This window comes from Pan troglodytes, chromosome 10, assembly GCF_028858775.2.
Source record: "Pan troglodytes isolate AG18354 chromosome 10, NHGRI_mPanTro3-v2.0_pri, whole genome shotgun sequence".
NCBI lineage: Eukaryota > Metazoa > Chordata > Mammalia > Primates > Hominidae > Pan > Pan troglodytes.
This window is the reverse complement of record NC_072408.2, coordinates 48,543,981-48,550,592: the sequence shown is the minus strand read 5'-3', so window position 1 is coordinate 48,550,592 and position 6,612 is coordinate 48,543,981. Positions and strand designations below refer to the sequence as shown.

Here is a 6,612-nt window from a genome sequence, read left to right as displayed (position 1 = left end):
CTAATATTCAGGCTGCTTTTTATTATCACTATGCAGCAGGAATTTTAAACAACATCAGTGATGGAATACTCTTCCCCAAAGAAAAAAACAAAAACAAATTTTCTATTGGTCTAAGTTCTAAACAGTTGCCACAGTCACTTTTGAGCTTTAAACATGCATATGCACATTTTAAATTAGCACATTTTATTGCTCAACCCTTAAGAAAAATGATGGCATTCTACTTGGAAGTTAATTCAGGGAACTTTAGCTATACAGCTGGCCCTGACACAAGTGGACATGACTATATATGTTTGTTTCAAAAGTAAATTTGTTATAGTTGAGAGTCATTCAAGTTTTGGGTACAGTTGGCAGGCTCAAGCCCCATGGTATGACATATCCCTATGTAAGGATCAACTGTGGGCAAATATAAATTGACAAATCTTGCTATGCTCTGAATTTAACATGAACACGCAAGAAGGAACAAGCCATTGATAAAGCCAATGACAAATCTGAAGAAGGCTTAAAAACAGAAACTACAGTATTATTCATGCCTGTGACAGAGCAATATATAGATATGTTTTTCTTTTTTAAAAAAAATTAATGTTTTAAAAATTTAATCAATTTTTTCCTTTTTGATCTCTTATTTATTTATTTATTTATTATTATTTTTTTTTGACACGGAGTTTTGCTCTTGTTGCCCAGGCTGGAGTGCAATGGCACAATCTCGGCTCACTGCAACCTCTGTCTCCTGGGTTCAAGCCATTCTCCTGCTTCAGCCTCCCAGGTAGCTGAGATTACAGGTGCCCACCACCAGGCCCGGCTAATTTTTTTTGTATTTTTAGTAGAGACAGGATTTCACTATGCTGGCCAGGCTGGTCTCAAACTCCTGACCTCAGGTGATCCACCCATCTCGGCCTCCCAAAGTGCTGGGATTACAGGCATGAGGAACCGCACCTGGCCTTTATTTATTTATTCTTCTTTTTATTATTAATTTTTTTACTGGCATGATAATAAATATGAAGTCCAACAAAACAAAATTTTCACTGTCTGCTTTTCTTTTCTGGCCATTATTAATATGTGCTCTGTATTACTGAAACGGGAAAGGTTCCCTCGTCCCCCTCACAGGGTGTGTGACGGGGGAGTGCCTCGCTTCTTCAATGCCCCGCTGCTCAAACCTCTAGGGGAGCATGGAGATGGGAAGGCTATATAGAGCTCCGACCCCAGGGCAGTGTCTAAGGGTGATTGTTTACAGCTTCTGAAGCCCCAGTGGGCATGTGTTATAGGGTGCTCTTTTAGTTTCCCGTCTATAGGTGACTTGTGTTCATCAGCTCAATTCGACCCCCTCCGTTATCACAAGGACAGAGGGATTTCTGTATCCCGGGGTTTCTTGCCTTGGTGCACCAGAATAATTGGATCACACGTGGACTTGGAGAATGAGAGCAAGGTTTTATTGAGTGGAAGTGGCTCTCAGCAAATGGGGGATCCAGAAGGGAGACGGTTCTCCCCCGGAGTTGGGCCGCTCATCACCCAGGCTCTCCTCCAACTGCCCCAGCCAAACTCCGTATTGTTCTGCGGATCGGGGTTCCTGCTGGATTGCCTGTGCCAGTGCATTCCACTTGACACCCAGCCGCCTGTGTGTGCCTCCGCCCGTGTGCTCCTGTGGACGTCCAGCCACTTCTGTGTCTGCCTGCTAGGTCTGGGAGGTTTCTATAGGCACAGGATGGGGGCATGGCAGGCCAGGGTAGTTTTGGGAAATGCAACATTTGAGCACCAAGACAGGAGTACCGTCCTCACCTAGGTCCTTGGGGGTAGAGGCCCAGCCAGGGACCACCCTCTTCCCTTCCCAGCACTCCAGTATCATTACTTATCTGTGTAATAATAGTACTACAAACTTACTAGCCTGAAGGAATACACATTTATTATCTCTGTTTCTGTGGGTCAGGGGGACTTCCAGTTCCAAAATGGCAGCATAGAAGCATGCTGACTTCACTCCCTCCACAATAAACCAAAACCAAATGTACAATGTCAAGATTATCACCAGAAATATTCCAGAACTCATATATGAAAAAGAGTTCCCAGGGCCACAAAGAAGTGAAAAACTCTAAGCAGATGGTAAGAGAATTGGACTTCTGAGAGGTGACAATGTGCTAGCAGCCCTTGCTAGCTCTCGGGGCCTCCTCGGCCTCGGCGTCCGCTCTGGCCGTGCTTGAGGAGCCCTTCAGCCCACCGCTGCGCTGTGGGGTCCCCTTTCTGGGGCTGGCGGAGGCTGGAGCCGGCTCCCTCTGCTCCAGGGAGGTGTGGAGGGAGAGGTGCAGAAGGGAGCTGGGGCTGCGCGGTGCTCGCAGTCCGGCATGGGTTCTGGGTGGGCACGGGCTCGGAGGGCCCTGCACTCCGGGCAGCAGGCTGGTGCCTGCTGGGCTTGATCAGAGGCTGGGTCCCCTGCTTGGATCGCCGTTCCCTCTTCACCGAGTTGTTGGCCACGATGGCGGGTCTCTGTCTCTTTCTGGCTTCCCCTTTTCCTCTTGGTTGTCTGGGACGAGCTCCCTCTGGGTTGCCGGAGTGTCCAGGATAGGTGCGGCAAAGTCAAGCCAGTGCCAGTGAAAGGTGAAGCTGGCTGGGCTTCTGGGATGGGTGGGGACTTGGAGAACTTTTGTGTCTAGCTAAAGGATTGTAAATGCACCAATCAGCACTCTGTGTCTAGCTAAAGGTTTATAAACACACCAATCAGTGCTCTGTTTCTAGCTAATTGGGTGGGGACTTGGAGAACTTTTGTGTCTAGCTAAAGGACTGTAAATGCACCAATCAGCACAATCAGCACTCTGTGTCTAGCTAAAGGTTTGTAAATGCACCAATCAGCACTCTGTCAAAAAGGAACAATCAGCTCTCTGTAAAATGGACCAATCAACTCTCGGTAAAATGGACCAACCAGCAGGATGTGGGTGGGGCCAGATAAGGGAATAAAAGCAGGCCACCCGAGCCAGCAGCCACAACCCGGGTACCGTTGCACGCTGTGGAGGGTTTAGCTCTTTGCAATAAATCTTGCTGCTGCTCACTCTTTGGGTTGGCACTGCCTTTATGAACTGTAACACTAACCACGAAGGTCTGCAGCTTCACTCCTGAAGCCAGCGAGACCACGAACTCACCAGGAGGGATGAACAACTCCAGATGGGAGGAACAAACAACTCCGGACACGCCACCTTTATGAACTGTAACACTCACTGCGAAGGTCTGCAGCTTCACTCCTGAGGCCAGCGAGACCATGAACCCACCGGGAGGAACGAATAACTCCAGACGCATCGCCTTTAAGAGCTGTAACACTCACCACAAAGGTATGCAGCTTCACTCCTGATGTCAGCAAGACCACGAACCCACCAGAAGGAAGAAACTCCGGACCCATCTGAACATCTGAAGGAACAAACTCCGGACACACCATCTTTAAGAACTGCAACACTCACCGCGAGGATCCGCGGCTTCGTTCTTGAAGTCAGCGAGTCCAAGAACCCACCAATTCTGGACACACTTCCACATTTGTGACGTCTCTCCCCTCATTCTGACTGGCATCAAGCGCAAGAAAAAATTTCCCCCAACTCAGTTTCTCACTGGAAAAAATGAGGTTGAGGTGGATAACCAACTTCATCCTGGGTTCCATGGCAAGAGACCCATCCCTACCTTAGAGCCACAGGAAGCACTGTGAGTGCCTGAAAGGAGAAATATCCCTGAGAACAGTCAGAACCAGTGGGGAGGGAAGACTACCATCCCCTGCCCTGGGAACTGCTTTGTAAATCAGCCAAACAAGACACCAAATCAGAGTGACTGTTCAGCAGCACCACACTGCAGAAGGTTTGTTCCACAGGTCTCATGGGGACGAACCTCTAGCCAACCTTCCTACACTGCCAAGATATCCCCTTAGGGACCTCTGCCACTCAGAAAGGGCATGCTCTGATCATTTACTAGAGCTGAGGTGAACCTGGCGTAAAGACGCCACCTAGAGCTGAAAAGAAGACAGTCCATAGCAATAAAGAACCTTTAAGCAATTGTAGCCAATAAAAATCAAAACAAGCCAGAGAAGACTGGAATAAATAATTAATCCTTCAATGTAAAGACATAGACATACATCCACAAGAAACAACAGCAAACAGGAAACCAAGGTCTCCCCAAATGGACAAAACAAGAAACCAGTGACTGACCCTAAACTCCAGTTTTAAGGAAACTCAGTGATCGCCAAGATAACACGGAAAACAAATTTCAGAAATTTATCAGAGCAATTTAACAAAGAAATCTAAATAATTTAGAAAAACAAAAATTTTGGAACTTAGAAAAATATTTGGTGAACTGAAAAATTCATTAGAGGCTCTCAATAGCAGAGAAGACAGGCTATTTGAAAACATATAGTAAGAGGAGAAAAAAGAAAAAAAAAGAATGAAAAGGAATGATGATTGCCTATAAAATTAACTCAAAAGACCACATCTAAAAATTATTGGTGTTTAAGAGAAAGTCGAGCAAGGGGAAGGGGTAGAAAGTTTAATCAAAGAAATAATAACATAAAACTTCCCAAACTTGAGAAAAATATAAATATCCAGGTACTGGAAGGTCAGAGAACACAAAATAAGATTTGACTCAAATAAGACTGCTCCAAGGCATATAATAAACTCCCAAAGGTGAAGGACAAAGAGGATCCTAAAGGCAGCAAGAGAAAAGCAAATAACATATAAAGGATTTCCAATTCATCTGGCAATAAACTTCTCAATGGAAATCATACAGGCCAGGAGGGAGTAGGATAACATTTTCAAAGAAGTACTGAAAGAAAAAAACTACCATTCAAGAATAGTGTCCAGCAAAGGTATTCTTCACCTGTGAAGGAGAGATAAAGTCGTTCCCAGATAAGCAAAAGGGAAGAGAATTCACCACCACCAGACCTGTCATACAAAAAATGCTAAAGGGAGTTCTTCAATCAATCTAAAAGCAAAATGTGCAATGAAAAGAGAAAAAAGAAAAGAAAAAAGAAAGAAAAAAAGAAGAAATAAAATATTTGAAGGCGTAAAACCCACTGATAAAATTAAGTAAGTAGACAAACCCAGAATACTCTTACACTGTAATTGTGGAGTGCGATCCACTCATAACTCTAGTATGAAGCCCAAAAGATGCATCTATCAAAATAATAATAGCTACATTAACCTGTTAAAATGTAGGCAATATAAACACAGGCGAATTAAGACAAAAGTCAGAATGTGAGAGTAAGGAAGTTGAAGTGTAGATTTTTTTTTTTTTGGCTTTGTGTGTTTCCATTCTTTTCTTTGTGGTCTAAGATAAGTTGTTATCTCCTTAAAATAACTTGTTTTATCTATAAAATGTTTTTCATAAGCCTCATGGTAACCCCAATGCAAAAACCTATAATAGATTCACTAAAAGTTAAAAGCAACAAATTAAAACTTACTACCAGAGAAAGTCACTTAACCACAAAGAGAGACAGTAAAAAAGCAAGAAGGAAGGGAGGAATTACAAAATAATCAGAAAACAACAAAATAGCAGCAGTGAGTCCTTATCAATAACACTGAATGTAAATTCACTGAATTCTCCAATTAAAAGGCATAGAGTGGATGAATGAATAAAGAAACAAGACTCAACTATATAATGCCTACAGGAAACCCATTCCACCTAAAAAGACATACAAACTGGCTGGGCATGCTGGCTCAGGCCTGTAATCCCAGCACTTTGGGAGGCCGAGATGGGTAGATCCCTTGAGGTCAGGAGTTCGAGACCAGCCTGGTCAACACAGTGAAGCCCTGTCTCTACTAAAAAAATACAAAATTAGCTGGGTGTGGTGGCAGGAGCCTGTAATCCCAGCTACTAGGGAGGCTGAGGCAGGAGAATCGCTTGAACCTGGCGGGTGGAGGTTGCAGTGAGTCAAGATCATGCCACTGTACTCCAGCCTGGACAACAGTGCAAGACTCTGTCTCAAAACAAAAACAAAAACATACAGACTGAAAGTGAAGGGGTGAAAAGATATTTCATACCACTGGAAGCCAAAACAAAGCAGGAGTAGCCGTACTTAGATAAAATAGACTACAAATCAAAGACTGCAAAAAGAGACAAAGAAGGTCACTAAATAATAATAAAGGGGTGGATTCAGCAAGAAAATATAACAATTATAGACATCTATGCACGCAACACTAGGGCCCCTAAGTATATACAGCAAACATTAATAGATCTAAAGGAAAAGATGGATTGAAATACACTAATAGCAAGGGACTTTAACACTCTACTCTCAGGAAACCGACAGATTATCCTGACAGAAAATTAACAAAGAAACTTTGGAGTTAAACTACACAGCACAGTAGACCGAATAGGTATGACAATTACAGAACATTTCACTCAAATCCTGCAGAATACACATTCTTTTCATTAGTATATGGAACATTCTCCTGAATAGATTGTATCTTAGGCCACAAAGAAGGTCTGAATACATTCAAAAAAGTAGAAATTACATCATGTATCAAATGGTTTTTTCTGACCACAGTGGAAAAAACCTAGAGATCAATAACAAGAGGAACCTCTAAATCTTCCCAAACACATGGAAATTAAACAACATGCTCCTGAACCACCAATGGGTCAATGAAGAAATTAAGAAGAAAA

At 43.4% G+C, this 6,612-nt stretch overlaps 1 long non-coding RNA gene across 1 annotated transcript; it reads right to left on the bottom strand.

The window, feature by feature from the left end:
• Positions 1-1,875: 1,875 nt before the first annotated feature.
• Positions 1,876-4,950, bottom strand: LOC129136642 (uncharacterized). Its single transcript, XR_008538471.2, has 2 exons — positions 3,302-4,950; positions 1,876-2,639 (listed from the first exon to the last, which is right to left on the bottom strand). It is a non-coding gene; the product is annotated as an uncharacterized LOC129136642 (long non-coding RNA).
• Positions 4,951-6,612: the final 1,662 nt, after the last annotated feature.